This window comes from Plectropomus leopardus, chromosome 6 (assembly GCF_008729295.1).
Source record: "Plectropomus leopardus isolate mb chromosome 6, YSFRI_Pleo_2.0, whole genome shotgun sequence".
Classification (NCBI taxonomy): domain Eukaryota; kingdom Metazoa; phylum Chordata; class Actinopteri; order Perciformes; family Serranidae; genus Plectropomus; species Plectropomus leopardus.
The window spans coordinates 26,145,237-26,167,986 of NC_056468.1; the positions used below are offsets into that span (position 1 = coordinate 26,145,237).

Here is a 22,750-nt window from a genome sequence, read left to right on the forward strand (position 1 = left end):
CACAGAGAACATGAATGCAGCCCTAGTTTTCAGGTTTTTTTTAAACCAACTGGGATATAGCCTATTTGGTTTGCATGTGGTTCTTTGAAGTGCTGTGCCTTGTGAGTGTCTTGTGTCAAGGGAACTGAAGCAGTAATTCATGGTATCTGGTGGGCAATGATTGCATCTGTCTCCCTCTACATGAGTGCTCTTGAGGGAATCGTGTTAGTTAGTCCGTGCATGTCCATGTGGATGTGTATTTGCAACTGCTGTAGCTGACTCTGTTCTCAGTGCTCAATTTTTATTATTAAAGCCAACTTTCAACCATCTTTACATCAAAACAATGTGTAGATGAGCTGTGGTAGACTTCTTTCCATCTAACCAGTGCCTAGATATCCCTCCCTCCCCCAAGGGGAAACTTGTTATCAGTTATCAGAGATTTGCTGGCTCTCGGGCTGTTGCTCGAACTACAGGCTGTACTTTTGCATTTTCGTATTGTCTACAATCTGTGCAGCCACCACGAACTCAAAGAGCAACAGGTTCAAGTTACTTTGTTGATTTGTTGTGCGGAGGCATCCATCCTGATACAATGCAAAATTATAACACACACTGACGGAAGACAAAACACAATAAACTATGACAAAAAGTGCTCAGATGCTTTGCTATCAATAGAAGATTCGGATAAGGTCAAAAATCACAATGTGACACTAAAAAAATAAATAAATATATGCAAATGTTGCTATGACTTCAAATGAATGATTGCAGCTGAGAGCTGAATCAAATAGCTGACTGTAGCTCGCTCTGTCTGTGCACCACAGTCAACTGACACTCTACCCCCAATTTCTCTCTGTCCTCTTCCTGAGGTGCCACTGCAGAACCACAGGAACAGGCTTGAGGGAGACTGTCTGCATTCTCTTCCTCTCTCTTCACTTCTGCCCTCTTTTTAAATCTCCTCAAGCATATGCTCTCACACAAAGCTGGCATTCTCTTTCTCAGCTGCTCATTGTGTCACACTTTTGCTTGCCAGGAGACAGTGGGTGGGCATCTACGGTCTTGTGGGTGCAGATGTATCTATAAGTATCTCTTTATCTTCACACCCCAAACCACCACTTTCACCATGTGCCATGACCCCCCCCAATCTGTTTCTTATTTCATTTGATCATGTGCAAATCATGACCAGGATGATATATTGGCTGTTACTAGCTCATTGCAGATACAGAAATATCAGTACATGTTGTACATGTTGTTAATAAGCCATGTGAAATACCAAAGAAATATTTGTGATAATTTAGAAATAGTGATAGAGTTACACAGTTTGTCCACTAGAGAACCCAGAGTTCATTTTTCAGTTGTGAAATGTCAAACCAAGCTTTCAGGCTGCACAAACTAAAGATTTTGAAAGGACTGAGATACTAATAACATTCCTTAGAATTGGCTCGGTGGATCTCTTTTTGTTAATTTTTTTATCCCTTAATGCAGGGTTCAGACTATGTAATATGTTTGTATGTTTTGGCATTTTTGTCATTGTGTCAGTTTAGGTGATTATGGAGTCAAAAATCTTGCCCTGACTTGGCCTGACAGACATGTCAGAGTAGATGTATGTTGTCTTTCACGATGTGCATAATGTCATCGGATTATACTTGTCCTGTTTTAATTGTTATTATTATTATTATTTTAGTCACTATGAGTGTTCATGTCCAAGGCAAACTGTTTTTGTATCAAAGTAATATGAGTCACCAGTGCTGCATGAAGAAATGTGCAAGTCACTGTCTCTAGGTTTAAAGTTCCTGCAGATGTTTCACAATAAAAGCCTCATTAGAAAATAGAGGGATTCTCTCTGTTGAAACCATAAGGATATTTCATTTCAAATGGATACCGAAGCTCTTGAGATAACATAATGGTCTTATGCATTAAATGCATCATTGCACAGGACTGTTACAAAAAGAAAAATATAGAGAGAATTAGAGATAAGCGCTGATACCCACTCAACCACTACTTTTCAATTTTGTTGTATGTTTGTCTAATTGAGCCTTCTCCATTATGAAGAATGAGCATTCTTTGCTATTTTAAAGCTAAAGGCAGTAGTCACCAGGTTGCTAGTGCCTCTGCTATTTCACGTCAGAATTTCGGGCTTGGCCCTTATGGGAAATATCAGAAAGGCTGGGGTGTTGTTCTCATACTGTTGTCTAAGGTAGCAGATCACTCTGTGGTCCTATTAGTCAAAGTAACAGCTTTGATGGAAGGAGTCGGGGAAGACAAAAAGAAATCTGACATGCTAGTTTTTCTGTCAGGACATTGTGAGATGTCCTCGATGCAGTGCCCGTTGTGGAATACTATGAAACACTACATGGGATAAAACAAACCTTTATCACACATGACACTTGTTGTCATCCACAGTTCAAGTGGAGACCATGTTGGGCTATAATTGTGATATTGCTGATATTGTGTAGTCTGACTCTGGCATAATTTAAGCATTTGGATTTAAGTTGTCCCTTTCTATTGTCAAAAGTTAATGTGATAGCTGTGCCCAAGTCAATAACATGTTATATATTCTATATGCAAGATCTGGAGGAAGATCAGCTACGAACTCAGGAATTCTGTTAAATAGGCTATGGTGCTGGTTATGGTCACTGAGCAATTCATTCCGTCATTCAAACCTTTATTTCAGACTTGGGAAATCAAATGAGGGAGACCTTAATTTTAAATCATGCCAAGCACGAACATAGATATAAAAAACAATCAACAAGTAAACAAATAACAGTTAAAATAGAGATAAAATCATTCAAAACAACAAGCAATAATAGCAATGTAAATAGCCAAAAATAAAAATACAGAATGGCAAACATGTTATGGTGTAGAAGTATAATTAAAAATGCTTACACTCAAAACAAGATCTGAAAAAGGGCATTTGAACTGCTGTAATGGTGGAACAGTTTCAATATTTAAGTTCCTTTGCAGATTATTCCATGTATATGGTGCACTGTAAGAGAATGACATTTTCCATGTTCAGTTCTGATTTGTATATCTCCATAATCTAAAACAGGTTTAAAAAAACTGATTGAACAATTCTTTTTCTGTGTAAAATGGGGAAACAATCCTTATTTCTGTATGAAAAGCCAATTTTTGTTCTCAAAATTATAATTGTTCTCAATGCCAGTCACAACCTGCCTCAGAGTCCTCAGTGTGAATGTTGACACAAGAGTAACGCCCAGCTCTAACCTCACATTTTTTAGGTGATAAATAACACTGCATGTACATAAGCCCTCACATGTCATAGCATTTGTTGCATGAGCATAGCATTCTTCTCATCAACAACATGGTTATATGTACATCCCTCAGCTTTCATGAGCTGAGAGTGCATTTCAGAGGAGCAAAATCGGTAGTGCGTCAAGGACTTGCTGACGTAAATTCACTTCCACACTGGTGGCCTCTGTGCACCTTAGTCCTTTGTGGTGCTTTGTTTGTGCATTGTTTTTGCCACTTCACATTGTAGTGCCTGCAGAACCATCACATCTGCATGATGTGGAGAGGCTTGTGGAGTGTTTATTTGTTTCAATATCCCTGCAGGAGTCTGCTTTTTAATAGTGCATGAGCGGCTTCATACCTCTACCAAATCAACACTCTAGTGGTGTTTTTGTAATGTCGCTCATTCTACCTCCCTGTTTGCATTTTCAATTTCAGTGTCCTCTTCTAACATCACTCTTTTCCATTTATCAATTTGTCGTCCTTTCTTCTCTCTTTCACTCCCTGTTTCTGTCGCTGTGGAAGCTGTCTCAACCTCTCCCCTTCTCACACTATGCTGGCCACTTGGGAGCTGGAGTGCATATGCGAGGATGTTTACGCATAACACTGATAAATTGTTTGGCTTGATCTCAGAGAGCAGGCCTGCCATTAGAGTGGTTTATCTGATTCGGTGCTGGGGGAAGCGAATTAGCTATTATTTTTATGTGATTAAAAATGATTCCCATGGGTCAACTTTTCATTTATACAGTGTTCCCAAAACTCTTGGGTGGTTGGGTTGTAATTTGCAATCTTCTTTTTTTTTCGCTTGGATCAAACTTGCACTCATGCATTTTCACAGTTAAGAAACCTTTATGATTTCATTATTGTCTTTATTTTAGTCATACTAGTGCAGTGCCTGTTCAACACATTCCTGCTCTGAATGGGCCAATTGCTTAGCCTGTGGTTTTGCTACTTACATCTTTCTTTAGAACTACTCAAACAATTTCACACTCAACACTGCGCTTCCTTGGGCGTTGAGCTATACACCTGAGCCCTAAAGAGCTATAGATTTAATATGATGTTTAGATTCGTAAACTATCAAATTATTTTGCCATTGTACACTGAAATAACATACAAAAGGCTCCCAAAGCACTTCAAAAATATACAACTCAACAGTACACCATTTACATGCTTCTCCTTGTTCTTCAAAGTAAAAACTTTGTATGACTTAATTTACCTGACAGAGACATGTCACTATTACATTGCAGATTCAGCTTTTGCTTGTAAATATAATAGTTAAAATATGATGCATTATTTTTCATTAACCATTCAGCATTGAATTAGAATTGAAAGCTTTGCCTTAAACAGATGTTGAGTAAATTTAAGTACATGGTGGATATACTCTTCATTTTAAATTCACTCAAAAATTTTAATGCAGGACTTTAAATGTGTAGTACTAATAGCTTTTCTATTAATCATTAATAGTTTTACTGAAGGAAAAAAAAAGTTTGAATACTTACTCTACCACTGCCAATACCAACACTCCCAGTTAGAGAAAGGGTGAAAAGTAAAGCAAGACGACGTTTGCTAAATCCACCCCTGAAAAACACACCCATGTCCTGGCTACTGGAAGTCAGAAACCAGCCAAGTGTGAAGTAGATCAGATGAATGGTTCTCAAGATACGCAAAGGTCAAACACACACATTCACACACAAAAAGACACTCTTTGCTTTACTGTTACATGTATGTATCTATATTGGGCTGCATTATAGAGCGTATGTCATGTTTTTCTCATTCATTCAGCCAACTCCAAGGCTTTGTGTCAGTGCAGAGGTGCACTTATATATATATATATTTTTTTTTAGAAATTATCCAGCTACCAAGATCAGCTGATGCTAGGCACAAAATACACACAATACATTTACTGCTGACAAAGGAGTAGATTTCAAATTTAAAAAGCTATTCTTATACTCAGCAATTCTCACAGAATATAGTTAAAGGTCAGTATGAGGATACATGTCTCCTTTACATTGTTAACCTTAGTTGTAGCTAACATAATTGATGAGAGTAAAATAGTTTAGGCTTCTTTGCCCTTATTTATTGCTGGATAATAGAGCAGACCTCCACTAGTCTCTAGTCACAGCTGTTGTCTCTACTTAACCAGAAATATAATAAAACAATTTTACTGTAGACTATAAGCACATGATCCAGTTATGATTTTATGTATATTCTTTCACCAATGTTCATCCACAAAACAATTATTTGCTGCCCCTGCATTGCCATGTTATTCTTTTTTGGGGACATTTTTGCTATATTCCCATGACATTAATCAGCTGCTCCACAGGACTCTCAGCTTTGTGTATGTGTGCATGTTTAAGTGGATACTTGTGTGAGTGTACTAATGGCATTGTGGTAAGTGTCATGTCCAACCCCAGAGACTGTTTTTTGTCTCTGTTAAGTTGACGGTTGCTTTTTTCAGCCTAGTGTCTGTTTTCCTCTAATCACGCTACTGTGGGGTGAAAGGTTAGTTTCCCAGCACTCAAGAGGAAAATAACGGAAAGCATGGCGACATAGTGAAGAAAAAAAGACTATAGTATAGGGCTGAACTAGGACCGGGCAATATTCCTATATTACCATGATAGTAGACTATATATTATTTTAGTTTTTTAATATGATTATATTGTAATTGTTGTCTTTTTCTGTTTTTAAAGAATGCATTGCACTGAAGGGATTTTTTTGAACATGCCAGATGGTTCTAGCTGTAGTATTACTTGCTGTTGCCCCACTTAGTCATCATTTACATATAATAAATTTACATATACTTTTTAAAAAAAATCTAATTGTTTAGATATTGTAAGAAAGCACCAATAGTAAACCCTACAATATTGTTGCAGTATTGATATAGAGGTATGTGGTCAAAATATTGTGATTTTGTTTTTTTTTCACCATATCACCCACTTTTTTAAGCCACACAATCTAAAGAACCAGCCGTGTTTCCCTTCCAAAAAAAGTGGTTTCTTGGCTGCCACCCTTCCAATCAATATTGAGCTTTGGACATGTCTTGAATGCAACCTGGTGTAAATACACCAGAAGATTAGTCTCCTAAATCCCATGTTGTCTGCCCAAGAGAGTCAAGAAATGCATGTGGAAAGGGAGGTCACACTAAATACTTGGAATTTCAGCCTGTTGAAGATGTTTTTTTTTCTGAAGATATGCATTTTTAATATTGTATACACATTTCCTATATGTCCTTGTTGTATTTTAGTAAGAGACTATTAAGAAAAAAATATATGTATGATCATTATAACCTTGCTATAATAGCAAAGTTTAAGGTGGCCTAAGACTTTTGCACAGTACCCTAAATAAAGAAGAAACATATCTTCTTAATTTTTCCAATATTTTCAGTAGAATTGTTAACCTTGGAAATGATCAGTTTCCATAAATACTACAGTCTTTATTAACTTAGCCATGGGACCAGTTTAATACGAGGTCCAGTACCCATCTCTAGCTTGGAAAAAGGACCTGCTGCCATTATGACCAGCACCTGCATTAGCTGGGAAAGATTGATGGATTAATTGATTGATTGATTAATCAGTCCCTTAGTTCCTAAGCCAGTGCTGGCAGGTTCAGAACGATCATCAGTGTCTTCTTTAGATGAGGAAACACGGCAAAAAAAAACAACCCAACGAACAACAAACAGGGCAGATATATGGCTTTTGCTTATCTTTGTGTATTTGTGCAGCATCATTATGCTGTCCAGCAGGTCTTTGTGTAACTTTTTCCCTTTTTACATCAGTCTAGAAGGACAGTCTTGTTGGGGCAAATTGAAAACCAGTCAGGCAAAAATGAAAAGTAAACACCTGCCAAACGAGTGAACAAATGTAACAATTACAGATACTTCAATACAGGGCACTGAAAAGTTTGATGATTTCTAAAATTGTGTGAATCTTGTGCATTGGCCTTCACAGTCACAGAGGGTCACAGTCAAGTAATTTCGATCAAAATAAGTTAAATAACTCAGGAAAGCATGGGGATTGCCTTTGGGCCCTTCAAGGGGATAACAGGCAGATATTAAAACGATGGGACCATAGTAATGTGTACTGCAGGGTTGCTGTGTTAGATTTTATTATGTTCTAAATGTTCCTTGTAGTGTTGTCCACCCCCACATAGATCTATCATAAAGAATTATTCCATACAGTCTAATTGGCCTGTCTAAGGAGCACTGGAGTACTGTCACAAAATGAGTCTCCTGTCACACATTTATAGCAGACACAATATTACTTTTACAAGTGACATGGGCTTGTGCTGATTCACGAGGTACTAAAACATCTGAATCAAATAAAGTCAGTGATGTCATTCTGAATCAAAGAGCATATCCAATCCTGTTAAATCACAGAAATATTTTTTCATCATATTAATACCAACATTGTAACAGTGATCATCAGCTAAGTCTCTATTTACAAATCATTACCTGCCTAGAAGCTGTGTCAACAAATGACAACATGCGCTACTTGTTGTCATTTAGTTTGACACAAATTAATTTTAAATGAGGCTTTTCCAGCCTCTCTGTCTCTAAATATGATCGTTACTGCAAACATTAGTCAAGTAAACAACAGGAAGAGGAAACAAGATCACTGTAATGTCATTATTGCATCAGGGGGTCCTGAAAAAGCTTCACTTTGCCTTTGGGCTTTGCAAGCCCAAGTGAAAAAGTTAAAGGGAAATGGAGTAAAAAAAAAAAAACTAATTTGTGTTAAGCATTGCCGTCATAATGTGTGCGTCATTGTCACATTAAACACTGATACATGTAATTTCATGGAAATTGAGCTTTTGTTAAAATTAGACTTAATTAGTCCCCTGGCAACAGTTCACACACACAATCACATACATGCAGCACACTCGCATGATTGTCTTCCTATACTTGTTAGGACTGTTATTGGCATAATACATTCCCTAGCTTCTGACGCTAACCTTAAAATCATAAAACATATTTTTCCTCTTACCTTTAATGCTATTTATTAATCTAGAATGTTTTGGTGTGAGTTGTGTTGGAGATATCGGCTGCAGAGATGTCTGCCTTCTCTGTAATATGGTGGAACTAGATGATACTTTAAATGTGGTGCTCAAAGCGCCAAAAAAGTATGATAAAAAACTCAAAAATAGCAATGTTTCTATCAAGAAATGATGACCCGGTCACTCAAGATAATCCACAGACATTGTGATGAGCAGTTTTCATGTAGGAACTATTTTCTTTCTACTGAACTACAACCACCAACTGTACCACAGCACAGAACGGACGCGTGCATTTACTACTATCTCAACTAGCACCCAGGCTCGGGACGTATCACTGTATTACATAGGGATGTAATGATGCATCGTGAGGCAGTTAAAAATCGATAAAAAATATGTGAGATTCAAATTGATGAAATGAAAAATCAACTGCGATACTTTTTTTGAACAGCAGAGGGCAAAAACTCCTTATGCCTTCGCTTGCTCGACATGTCAAATCACTACATGTTCAACGTCCTACATCACGTCCGAGACTAAAGCCAACTCGCCAGCGTAAATAAGACGAAGCAAAGGCTCCATGACAGGCTATAGTGAAATCGAAGATGCACCCTTCAGTTTCATTTCAGAAGCTTGGCGAATTTGAGCTTCCTTAAGTCAGAAAGTAATAAAGATGATGCAGCATGAGACGCCATTAATGTTTACATCTCTTGCTGTTACAAGCACAAGCCTCTCGTCCATGAGAAGTTGCATATTTCCGTCAGCGCAGTGATTGGCGGGTGTAGTTCGGTAGAAAGAAAATAGTTCCTACTTGAAACAGCTCACAACAAGGTTTGTGGATTATCTTGAGAAACTGGATCATGATTTCTGGAAAGAGACATTACTGTTGAGTTTTTCAAATGTATTATTTTGCCATTTTGCCAAGTGCCATCTAGTTCCTTTACATTCGTGAGAAGATGAGATATCTCCAGGGCCAATATCTCCAAACTGAGATAATTTTTGTACACAAAATCGCAGATTCTTGTTAGCATATGGTGTGGGGATTTCTTTCAACAAAACACTGAAGTGTGTAAAAATGCTGGTTTCTTCTGAAAATAAGCTTGTATGTGTCTGCTCAAATTTAAAAGTTTGCTGAATTCTCTCATCTCTCTTATCTCTTATGTATTTGAAGGTGTAGTACCTTTAACCATCACAACTTAACCTAACCTAGTTCTAACCTTAATCTGTCCCAACCGTGCCAAAATGTCCTCACTAAAATGATTTATAACTGAAATTGGTCCTCGCAAAGATCGCAGTGTAAGCATGCAGACAAGGCATTTTAGTTACAGCCCTTAAAAAAGCAGAAAAAAAGAACTTGAGCATTAGCATCAGTGAGAGTGATGAACACAGCGAGGTTTTCGACAGGATTCTGATGTTGTCCCTCATACACCGGGTTGTGCTGAAGAGGCAGAAAAGCAGTGTGCTTGCTGTAGAAAATCCTCCACTAAGATATAGTTTTTCCAATTACTTGATGTTGTCTTTTCTTTCTCGCTCTTTTTTCCCCGTGTACTGCCGTGATTAAATTGGCTGAGAAATGTAATATCAGAAGTTTTAGTTAATTTGATTCTTTTGAGACAGCGGCTGCGGGCTAAAACTACTTTCTTTCAAATAGTAAATTGATGATTGTTTTTGGCGTTTTTCATCCCAGTAATTTTTTTAACATCTAATGGAGGAGGCATGGTGCAGTATGAGCAGCCCAAGGTAGCATTTAATGGTACTGTTTGTGTGACATCCGTTTTCAAGTTTTTTTTTTGCATTAAGCAGCGATTATGAAGTCTTTTGAGGGCAACTTATTCATAATATGCACAGGATATCCTCTGTGTTGCTTAATTTCCTTTTTGTTATTAGATTTTTTTTGTCAGATTGATATTTAAGGTGCTATTAAATATGCATGAGCAATTCCCAGATGCAGGGGGACTTTCATTTTTACTATAATTTCAGAAGAATTCATGCTTATTCCACAGAGAAACAAGTGTGAAAGAGGGTTGTTTGTGTGAGACGTGGGCTGGGAGAAGTAAAACAGAAGTGTTTCTCAGAGAAACGTGCAGACAGAGAAGAGGAGGAGAGAAGCTGACGCAGCACAGATGTAGTGAAAAGAGAGATGCGGTGAGCGGAGAATAAGCCTGGACAGACAGTGAGGATGGGAGTAAATCAGACCCCGAGAGGACTGGGAAATTGCAGGGCCTCAGAGACTCAGAGGAGGGATGCAGGGATGTTGATTGATAGAGGAATGACTGGTCCGTTGTTTATCACTGGAGTTAAGATGGTGTTAAGTAGCCTTATGCTGTGGTGAGGGAGAAGTATGAGACAGCCAGAGGAGGGATGGGGAGTGTGGATGAGAGGAAAAATAATTATGGTGTGGTAGAGGTTGGCAGCTTAGGGGTTTAGAGTGAAAGGCACATACTTTTGAGAATATTGACAATATAAAGAAAGACATCTCATCTGAGTTACTTTTATAGTATAGTATTTTTTATATTATTTTATATATAGTATATCTTTTCTTGTAGAAATGTATAAAGGCATTGATTAAATACAGCAGTTAAGGTTCAGCCGGTGTGAAAAATTTCAAACTGCGACTCAGTAGGTGATTTCACATCAAACGTGATGTCTTACCAAAGTTTATCAAGGTCCATGTCACAGAGTGTAGCTTGCTATAATCTCATAAGATTGCAAAAATGTTACAGTCTGAGGGAGGCTTGAGTCTGTCATCTACTGTCATCACCCCCGATACTGCTTATCAAGCTGGTACTTTAATGGTACTCCTCTTATCCGTTGTTTTTGGAGTGTTTTAAGAATTAAGAACTGAATTAATAACATATCTGTCTATCTGTCTGTCTGTCTGTCTGTCTGTCTATCTATCTATATAGCTATCTGTTTTTTCTCAGTGTTTCTATTAAGATCAAAACAAAGAATACATAGAACATGTACAAAGCATTGAAACACCAAAAATGTCAAAAAGTCAGAACAAATGGCTTCCTCAGACTGATGTCAATATTAGTGTGAAACATGAAATTGTACAACCATAATAAAAGTTAGCTCAAACAATCAATATTGAGCTTTGGACATGCCTTAAATGCAATCTGGTGTAAATAAGCCAGAAGATTATCAGATCATATTTTCTTCCCAAGAGAGTTCAGGACATGTTAAGTGGAAAGACAGGTCACACTAAATACTTGCAACTGTAGCCTGTTGAATTTATTTTTTCAGAAATATTTGTATTTTCAATAATGCATACATTAGGGATTTAATGATTCACACAACTCACTATTCGAAACGATTCACAATACTGGCTTCACAGTACGTTTTTCTCAGAGGATTTTTTTTAAAATACAAAATGAGATTACAGAAAAATTATGACTGAAAAATATTCAATTAGTTATTTCAAACAAAATTTATACAGAATACTGCATTTTCTCTTCTTGGAAGCAGAGAGGGCGAGTTTGAAGAACTAAGTTGGCCATTTCCCATTCGTGGGGGATAAGTTGGGCTCTCTCGCTGGCTCTTGTACTTGTTTTAGCGAGCAGGGTTGCAGATGCGTATGTCAGTGTGGTTTGGCTGTGTAGTTGTCGTTAAGGAGGGACGTGCGTAGGTGGGGCTGACCGGAGCTCCTCACCATGATGCCGGCTCACATGTTGCATCATGTTAGTTGTACTATTTGTGTAGTTCAACACTCTCTCGCAATATTTACAGACTATTTTTGTCTTTTCTGTTATCTTCTTGCATGTATTACTTTCTGACTTAAGGAGGCTCAAATGCTGCTATACTTTGGATTTGAAACTTGAGGGTGCATCCTCTATTTCAATCTTGCCTGTCATGTCGTGTCGTGTCGTGCCTTTGCCTGTTTATGTTGGCGAGCTGTCTCCAGTCTCGGACATGACTTAGGACGTTGAACAAGTAGTGACGTGGCAAGCAAAGCAAGTGAAGTCAAAAGTAGATTACTCACCTCTGCTGTTCAAAATGAGTATAGCGGTTTATTTTTCACCTCACCGACATACATACATAACGGAAGATAATATGCTAGGCAGACGAAAACTGTGCATTTCACTGCCTGAAGGTGATGCACTTCCTCTAGATGTTTTGATAGATCGCTTGTGTTTTCGCCCTTACTTTCAAAAGAGTTGTTGCACTTATGGCAATGAGTAGTGTCGGCATCAGCTCTTCATAAGTTAAACCACACTTTGGAGTGTGTCACTGAGAGCAGGGCTCCTATGTGCGTGTGAGACAGAGAGTGTGTGTGGCAGAGCGGACCTTGCCCTGCCCCTCCTACATGCAGTAGGCTGCAGGCTCCGACGCACAGAGCTCTCTTCTGGATTAAAGAGCGAAAATGGCTCCCAGAAGAATGTTTTAGTCTTGTTACAAATTAGAAACAGAGTTACTGAGATAAAACTGCAAAAGACAATGTTATGTTTTCTTAAAATCACCAGTACCGATAGCAGAACTGTTAACGGCCAAGCTTGTTTTAAGCTCATACACCAGACTGGCAAAAGTGGAAATTAACCCAACTCCAAAAGCAATAATCCTAATTTCCCTCATTGTTTTTGCTATATTCTTTGAGGTAGAGCAGCTATGCGTGGGTTGTCACTGCCACACAGATCCTTGTCCACTTTGCATTCTTGTTTTTTTTTTTTTTTTTAAATTGCCAATTATTACTTTGTGCGTTGTTGTAACAAGGAGCAATGTTTTTTTTATTCCTTGGTGGATAACGGAAGGCAGGTGCTTGTTTTGTTTTGCTTTTGTGGGACCCCTCTGGAGATTTATTATATAATGTACCGCTATCCTCATGTGATTTAGAATAAAGACGATCTGAGGAATGGGCCTATATGTTTGAAATATTACTTCTTGAAGGCATGTTTGTCTAGGCCTGCAACCACAGATAAAAGGCATGCTGTGGTAGTAAACAAGTTCACCTTTTTCCAGGAAATCTCCCATATAGATTGCTTCCAAGGCCATCTTATGGAAAAGTGCCAACCGGGAGTCAACCGGAAATATGTCTCTGTAGTTTTCGATAAGTAGGCTGTAGAGTTGCACCAGCATTGAAGTGTAAATATGTTGTAAGCAATTTTCCCCAAGCTTAAATTGCATTCTAAAAAACTTCAGCCGTGTGTATACAAGACGTTCATCTCCATAAGCCGGCAAGTGAGACGAACAGAAGCTGTGTTACAGCTTCCCTTTACTAGAAAATTGACTGTATTCCTTATGTTCAACGGCCATGAAAAAAGCCATTGTAACTTTCTACACAGGTATGAGCTACTGTAAAAATGAAGAACATTCCCTTGGTGTAACTAATATAATATAGTATATATAATATTAGCTTTATATAATATATAGCTAATATTTACACTGTCAGCAGTCTACTCACTATAAGGTTTATGCACTGGAAAGCCTCACAGACAGGTGCATGGGATCAAAAATCTGCTGTGGCACCCACTGACTGATGGGTTGTTTTTTTCCTCTGCCAGGTTTACACTAACACCAGTGCTGATTGTCAGTGTCAATTTTGCATTTTTTGCATTTTCAATGCACATTACTGTTGTACATTAATTTTAAGTGGATACATTGAGAAGTTGACGTTTCTTAAGAGCACTGTGATAAAGGTGTGGTTAGGTTTGGGCACCAAAACCATTTGGTTTTGTTTGGAAAAGGTAATGTTTTGGCTGAAAACACCCACATTTGGTGACAGGAAAGCTGCTGGAAAAGCAGGGATGGGGTGGGTCTGATGGCTCAAAAATGCAGGGAAATGCAGCAATGTGTCAGTAAAAAATGAAAATGAGAAATGCCATGATGTGTTGCTAAAAACACCTCGGCTAGGAAATTGTTGTCTTCAGCTTGGCAGGTATTTCACCTCCTGATGACAAAAGTCAGCTTACTTATTACGGCACTTTATATATGTTTGTATACAATATGTATGAAAGGTTTGCAGAAACATTTTCTTTAGCTGGGCTTCATAACTGAAATCAAATAATTTTCACAGAAGGTATTAACAACTGTATAATTTTGATAACTTAACTGACAATTTGACAGACATCTCTATGTAACACAGTGGAGATGTCTGTCAAATTGTGTCTCTCAAGCTCTTTTTTCACTCCTCACACCACTATATCAATCTCTTTTTCTGTGAACAAACAAGTTTACCACCATGAAGGCCTTAGGAATTAGACAATATAGATTTGTGCACTGTTATCTATTCTGAAGGATTGTCATGTTTTGCCCTGCCTTAGAGTACAGCTGTTCAAAACAACTATAAGTACATTTTCCTGTAGACATTGTTGGGAGACGCACAAACTGTTTAGTTTTAAGCTTTTCTCAAGTGTTACTTAACAGCTAGTTCTGTTCAAACCCTGGTAGCTTTACTTACCAGTCTTTTCCACCTCACTCTGATGAGTCTGTAGTATTTTTGAGAATTGCCTGCTTACATCTGTTTTATCAGTTGATTCTATCGCATGCATCTTTTTCAGCGAATGGGTGTACAGAGTGTAAAAAAATAGAAATGGCAGTTGTCGGGTGTGTCAGCCAGTAACTGCAGATAAATGTAGTCTCAACAATTGACTGTCAGAAATGTAATGGAATTGGTCCTGTGATCCATTTCCAACCCTCAGAGAGGCTTTAGCCGCATGATCGTAGAGATAACATCTCAGTCTGTCTCCACAGAATACCAATGTCATACTCACCCTTGTCTCTGACTGCAGCACTTGTACATGGATTCAATTGAGCCACAAAGTTTTTTTTCTCTTGCTGCTTGAGAGAAAATTATGAGTTAGGCAAGTAATGCTGTGCTGTGTGAGAGAGAACCTGGAAGAAAAGACAAAGTCCTGAAATGCATCTGAAAATCCCAAAGGTTTTTCCTCTTTGTAAGTTTCTAATGAAACAGGTGTTCCCCTTATCCTGCTGATATGAGAGCTGGGAAATGAGTTCACTCTCGCCTCATTTACATTCATATGAAACAAAGGACTGGAAAAGTAACAAGACTTTTCATCACATTTCCAATAATTTGCCTTGGAACAATGTGGTTTCTTTATCCACTGTGGTACAGATTTAATCTTCTTTGACCCGCTGACAGTGATAATTCAACAACTGAGTGCTCATTATTAAATGTCACATTTAAACAAGTTGTTGTTACAGTATACAGGTTCAACTGGCATCAAAAGATCAGTCAAAAAGCCAATAAAATTTGTTGGGTGTGTTTGCAAAAAAATGCTCACAGGTAGGGGTGTTTTGTGTGTGTGAGCTTAAAGCACCAAGATTAAATATGGAGCAGAACACTAAAAGTGGGATGCCTGCTGATTTACCTTGCCAGGATGCACTCTCAGGTTTTGCATGCCTTGTAGGATTTTTAATGATGGAAGGAACTGTAGTGGTCCAGAGCATGTCCTGGAAGCAAAACGTTTACTTTCTAAGTGTGTTTCACAGATGAAATAGTGAGGAAATAAACAACAAAATCAACATGTTAAAAAAACGTGTTAAATATGCGATTATGTGCCACTAATGACATGACAGCTCACGTTTGCCGGTTGTCATAATAACGCAACACACTTCCAGCTTATTTCTCTTGACTGTCAGAGCATGCGATACAAATATTTGTCACTCTGAAGAGAACTCCTGAAATCTTGATGCATGTTATCTCTCAACACTCAACAACTGAATCTGAGCCGACCAGAAATAACAAAAAACAGACTGTGTCAGGCTTACAGTTCATGAACAGGTTGGGGCTGCTTGTAAGAAACAGATCATCGTACGACCTTGCAATCTGGCTTTTTGATATCATATTTATTTGAGCTTTCCTGTGCTTGAGCTTTATAAAAAATAAAATAAAATAAAAACAAACAGGTGAGGAGTAACCTCAGTGGTATTTTCTTAAAGGTTGCACTTTCTACGGGAGGCTCACAGGTAGCAACAAAATGTCTGCATATATTTTTAATAAATGTTTTCTTTTCCAGTAGTCAACCAAACAAAGTCAAACAATTGATTATCAGTTAATCCATTAAATGTTTTCACCACTGACATGAACTATTTTCAATGCAAAATCAGACCAAGCTATATTAGGAGTTTAAAGAGCAGCTCAAGTAAACACCAAGTTACTTAAATGATAAACTAAATAAAATAATAAAGTGGAGCTCCTGTCTGTCACTCTTCAACAACTGGCCTGACAAAATCCAAACTATTACCTATCGCAAACATCTGGACAGTTTCCTGCTTCATCAGAGGAGTTTTAATTGGAGTGGACCAGATGTGTTGGACATATCTTACAGTTGCCATTTAATCAAAATAGCTGAAGCTTTCAACACGTGTTGTCACTGAAATCTCCCCACAATGGATTGCAGTCTGATTGGTTTCATATAAAATAATCTGCAGGCCTGGTGATGGAGTGATGTGTTGTTCACTGTATCTAACATTAGCCCAGCTGCTGGAAACAGCTGCTCAGCTGGACAGATGTCCTCGAAACGAAAAACACTTTCACTCCAACTTTATCTGTCCATTTACCACCACCACCAGCAGCACCAAAATGGGTTTATACTCAAGGGAGTGTTGCTTACACAATTCATCACTGTTAGGTTTATTTGTTGGAGGCATGTCTAATTGGCGTCCTGCCATCTGACACTCAGCAGCTGCCTCTGTTCGAGGTGCAGGCTAGCATAAGCATCAGTCTCAGATAGCTAAACCGCCAAACCCTTCAAACAACAACTCGCTGAAGTTTCACAATTTAATTCGTCAGAGTTCATTATTAGGATTGCTACATTTAGCAGAATGAGGCACGCTGCATCTGTTATCTTGCAGGTTTTAAGAAATAAAATTAGTATATCTAATTTGCTGTTTATTTTAACTCCGTAATTAATCTACGTATCCACTACAGCAATATAGGCAAGTAATTTATCAAAGGCCATTTATTGCTTGTTAGGGATGTTAATCCATGTATTGTATGTTATATAATTGTTTGTTAAATAAATTAAACACATATTCATCCATTTGTTAGGGGTGTACAATACCTGTTGTGTGGTTGCAAAATGATTATAACTATAACGACTTGCATTCCGCACCATTAGCCGCTGGCCGCATTCGTAAAGAGTTTTTCAAGCTTCACCAGCTACCCCTGAAAAACAATTTTGGACGGCTACGGCTATGTGGAGACATGCACTCCACTCCACAGCATTAACAACAAACATCTGAGAATTGTTTGTCCTTGTGTGTGTTAAAGTTGTACATTTCGAAATCCCTTGGTGTAGTGATTCGGTCTTTATTTAAGTGTCTACAGCATGTGCAGTAGTGCTGTCATGCTATAGTAAATGTGTGTATTTCTGTGTGCGTTTGCAGCAGAGCAATCAGGTGACATTCTGTAACTCTTCGAGCCGCTCAAGCTTGTGTGTTGTCTGCAGTACCCGCTGTGTACTCTGATTCCCGAGGCTGTGCACGGCTCTGCATATCTGCAACCACTGTGACAGTGCCAGTCTCTGTGTGGCTTGGTGCTAATGGTTTTCTTAGAATCATAAATTAGGCTTGAAAGGAGGGAGAGAGTGAGCACATGATTGAGGACCTTGGGATACAGAGTGAGCATGATAGATTTTTCTATCATTAATACAGATTGTCTTGCCACAGAGCCTCTATCATGTAGGGTAATTATATTGATTCCATCTGCCTGTCAAGTATTACTATTAGTGTAGCCTTCATTGAATGAGCATGTGTGTGCCTGCTGTAGAGAATTAGACAGGTCACACAAGGGTCTGTCAGAGGGCTTTGCCTGTAATTAAAGACTGTGTGGCAGCAGCATGTTTCCCATTAGGCCACCAGTATCACATCCCAGCCATGTGACTCTTGGCAGTCAGTCTTGCCCTGTTTAATAAAGTTTAACAGAAACACTTAGGCAAATTGTCCACATAATAGTTTGCCTGTAGCAGTGGCACTCTTCAGCAGCAACAGTAATCGAACGAGTACAACAGGCTAGAAGAGTTAAATATCCAGTCATCCCTAAGTTAATCTGTACAGTGTGTTAGGATAAAAATGTACGTGTTTTGAGTTTTAATGAATTGAATTTGTGCAGAAAGATTTTTTGCTGATCGCATCCAGGGAGATTCTGAGGAGCTGCATGCCAGTCGTGCTGTTTCAAAAGTACAATTTCTTCTGGCGTAATGCTTTTTCTTAGGCTAAAAGAATAACACTTTTATCACAAAAAAACATTAATACTTGTCAGTATCTAAAATTATCATGATATATGTCAAATCATTTTTTTTTTCAATATAAAGTTTGATCTTTGCTCCTCAGTTGTGGTTTTAACTATTCTTTTTCAGAAAATTAAGACTATTATAATAAAAAAATAGACAAAGGAATCTAAATTTGGGTCAGCAACAGGTCAAGCCCTCTGTACAGATAGTTTAAACAATTTTTTAAAGTTTTTTTTTGCGGACACCGTTAACAAAATAAACTGTTTTCTGCAGAAATTTTAAACCTACAATATTTAATAGTGCCATTTCTCAATCAAAACACTAGCAAAAGACAGATTTTGATGACATCCTGAAGTAGTGTAAGGTCATTCACTGCCAATAAAAGTTTATCTGAGGTAAGTCATGTACCTCCCATCCTGTTACATTGCACATTAGCTTTGTGAATGGTCACATTTACTTCTGTTTAATGGCGGATGGCAACTAGCATTTAGGTGCATTAGTGCCAGCTCCACCGGTGTGTGGCTGGTTAATTATATCCAGCATTTAGCAAGCGTTATTATTATTATCTTTGGGTAATTATTATTGTTATTTTATTGCCAAACTTTAGCCCAAACCGTTACAACATGCTCCTTTACTCTTCCCGCTGTCATTTAGCCTGCTGTGTTCTGCTCTCCGAAGACCCTTTCTGTAATGTTAGCAAGGGTGCTTGAATGCTGTTTTGAAGGGCTTAAATGCAACCAAGGACATAATGACATAAATACTACGCACAATACTGTGACATGGGCCGATGGTTTTTGAGGACTGGTAAAGAGGAGATATGAGAATGTTCATAACTGTAGCACTTGGCTCTTCTACCTGTGTTGAGGCAGGTTAATTGCCACTCACCGACACTAAACTGTCATAGGTGAGAAAAGTCGATGTGCAACGAGAGGAGGTTCCTTTTCTCCATGCCAGCTGGCACTTCTTGCCCAAGTTAGGTTAATTGGCTCTGGACAGGTTAAAGCATGATCACTCGGTGACACATGGGTTGCGAGTCAGAGAGAGAGTGGAAGGGAGAGAGGAAGAGAGATGTGTTGGAGGCATACACAGCCCCTCGCCCAAGACATCCTGGCCATTTGTTTCCTGCTTTGTGCATAAATAAATGAACAGGCTGCGAATAAAGCAGTTTTTGTCTCTGTACCGGAAAGCCCCTATTAAAAGGCACTTTGGTGGTGCTGTGGGTCATTTGCCACAGATATGTTTGGCCTCTTGCCACGTAGCTCACAACATTTCAGTGGGGCTGCATAGTTAAGTGCATGCGTGTGTGCATCCTCTTTTGCATGTTAAGTAGATTTCTCTGTTAAGACCAACAGTTTATTTTGAATGATTCTCTAATGTAACGATAGACCATGATGCTAAACAGATATCAAATAGTGAAATTAGTCCAAAATGATCAAATATAGGCACAGTAAAATGCATGCCAGATTTTAGTACATTATATTCATGTCCATGATTTATTTGTTCTTATCTTCCTACAAAAACATCCTATACATTTGCATGAAATGTTTCCATGGAAGAGATTTCTTTATGTTGTGTATTATTCATAGAGTAGATAGATTCTTACTTCTTTCCTTTTAGCTGTGCCTTTCCCTGTCTTCCAAATAAGTTGCAGATTATTCAGTTTATACTTACTTTAAAAAAAAACTGTATTTATTCGGACAAGAGCTGAAATGATAAGCCGGTAGTCCGCGTGGTTGATTTAGTCAATGGACAGAAAAGTAGTCTTCAACTATTTTGATAAGCAAGAGTAATTTTTCAAGCAAGAACATCAAACATTGCCCAGTTCCTGCTACTCAGTGTGAAGATTTGCTGCCTCTCTCCATTTAAATCATTTTAAATTTAATGTCCTTGGGTTTTTGTTGGTTGTACAAAAATACAACAAGACATTTGGTTGTGTCACCATGGGCTTTAAGAAATTGTGATGGATATTTTCCCTGTTCTGACATTTCAAGATTTCACAGATGATTGCAGTTATATTGTTTCTGACATCTGATGTTTGCTGTTCAAAATCACTTCAAAGTCACTTGACAGGGCCCTTGGCTTTTCTGGGTTGGCTGTCACATCAGCCGTCAATACACAGACCTTTTTTGTTTTTTTGTAACCTGTCCAAATGCTTCTTTTACTTTTCTATTTTAATTATAGACAGTAGACTAATAGCGAGTAATTACAGTTCATATGAGTTGCAAAAAGAAGAATTAATAAAAATTCACATATTGATAATGTTTAGTAGGGGTGTGATTCTTTCAGTATCTCACGATTCGATTCGATTTCGATTCTTGGGGTCAGAGTTTGATTCAGAATCAATTCCTGATTCAAAACCATTTCTGATTCAAAATAAGGGGGTGTAATTTCAGGATCTACTCAGGTCTGTTTTGCCAGTGGCATAATATGTTATGAAAGCAACCTGTGTATGAAATTATGGCGGTTTTATTATGTACAAGCTTTTTTGTTGTAGAAAACCTTTCTCTCAAGTGTTGGGAAGCAGAAAGTGAAAAAATAAACATTATAATTATTATAGTTCAAGAAATGGACACACTTTTCAAAAAAAGTCCCATTGTTTTTTTGCAGTTGTTTGTGTATCCCATTATCTGTGCCATTCTGCAAAGCAGCTCCTCTCTGTGATGCTGCAGAGGGCCACATCACACTCCTGACACTTCAGAGAGGGGCCTGATTCTCCTGCCTGCTCTGCCTGCAGTCAACACACTTTACATCCATATGAGGCTCTGCTGCTTGTTAGACTGTCCCCTGATTTACCCTTGTCTCATCATTATTATAGGGGCTACCAGAGCTACTTAACGCACGAGGCGCTACCAGTAACACAGAGCGATAGATACAGTAGGATTAGGCCAATCACAGTGCAGTTTGCTCCAGATGAAGTGTGGCTTACGTAAGCGGATACAAAGCGTTGGATCGTCTTCCGATTGGTGGACAACACTAAAACAAACCTCTGACCTCCCCGAAGGAACTATGGGAAATATAACATGATGTGATTTTGGGGATTTTTGAATCGATTCTGAATAGTTAAAAACGAGGCGCGAGATTCTTATGTGGATCAATTTTTTTCCCCCACCCCGACTGTTTAGCTGTCTGGCTGCAAGTTTACTGATTTGGTTCACTCTCACTGCTTTGTTATTAGCTACAGAAGGCAGCTTTTTCATAATTCAGAAAACTTTGTCTCTCACACAGTGACAGAAAATCACCTTTGGTTATGGGCTCAAACAACAGAAAAAAACATTCACATCCATCAGACTCACATAAAATTACACAAACAGAAAACACAAAAGAGCCTCAAACTGCAAGTTGCTCAAACAGAGCAGCGTCCCACGCCTCGCCAGTCAGCGCCAGTTCTTTAATTGAGAAAGCTCTGAAAGCCAACTGCACACTATGTGCTCAACATTAAAAAGCAGCCAAACAGACATTTTTCTCAGGTATTGGCAGACACCAAGAACAGCTTAAAGAAAGTGATCATCGTATTTACATTCTTCCAATAGTTGAACTCATCGGCTATTGTTCAACTAAGATAAAGCCTCCGGGGACGAGGGACAATATTTTGGGAGCTCCTTTCAAGCCAGCGGAAATCTATGCCCAGACTTCCTCTTCCGTGCGCCCCTCCTTGTTTACAATTTTCTTGGTAACTTGTTCAGACAACATTTTGTCCAGATATCTGCATAGAAATGCACACAAACTAAACGATAGAAAGCTAAATCGTCATTATACAAATATGTCTCCATTGCAGCCACTGCATCACACCTCTTTTGCTCCTCACAGACTGTTAACCTGCAGGCAACTAACGCCCATTTAAACGTGATTAGTCAATACTACTCAACTACAAAAGGAAACCAGAATGCTTACGATAAAAAATATTGCACCTTCATACATATGCAAATTCTGTTTACAGCGATTGACATTCATATGGTTTCTTGATTTTTTAAAATCAGATTATTTATTTATGTTTTTATGTATCGTAAAAGTTTGTATTGAAATAACTTAAGTGTTTCAGGTTTAAAAGCTCTGTATTTGATTCCACTTGTCTTCCAAATTATTCCAAAATTAGTCTGTTTCTCATAAATACAAACAGCACTTAACCAAACTATACTCCAAATGTTACTGCGCTCATACAGTGGTTTCCGCTGAAATTGGGATGGCATTGCCACAGAATCTTAGTGCCTGCCCTCCAGTTCCTCCCCTGGTTAGCACCTTTAGGTCTGACAGCATTGTTGCTGTTGTTAAGCTCTGTTTATGGAATTAGCACTGTTATCTGCTAGCCACCGGCTCAGCCACCTCCATGTTGAGAGCTGTGTGCAGACAACTCA

General features: G+C 38.4%; 1 protein-coding gene across 1 annotated transcript in view; it reads left to right on the forward strand.

Moving 5' to 3' along the window:
* Window positions 1-22,750, forward strand: part of gpat2 (glycerol-3-phosphate acyltransferase 2, mitochondrial) — a 149,827-nt gene that overhangs the window by 12,358 nt on the left and 114,719 nt on the right. The window lies entirely within an intron of this gene.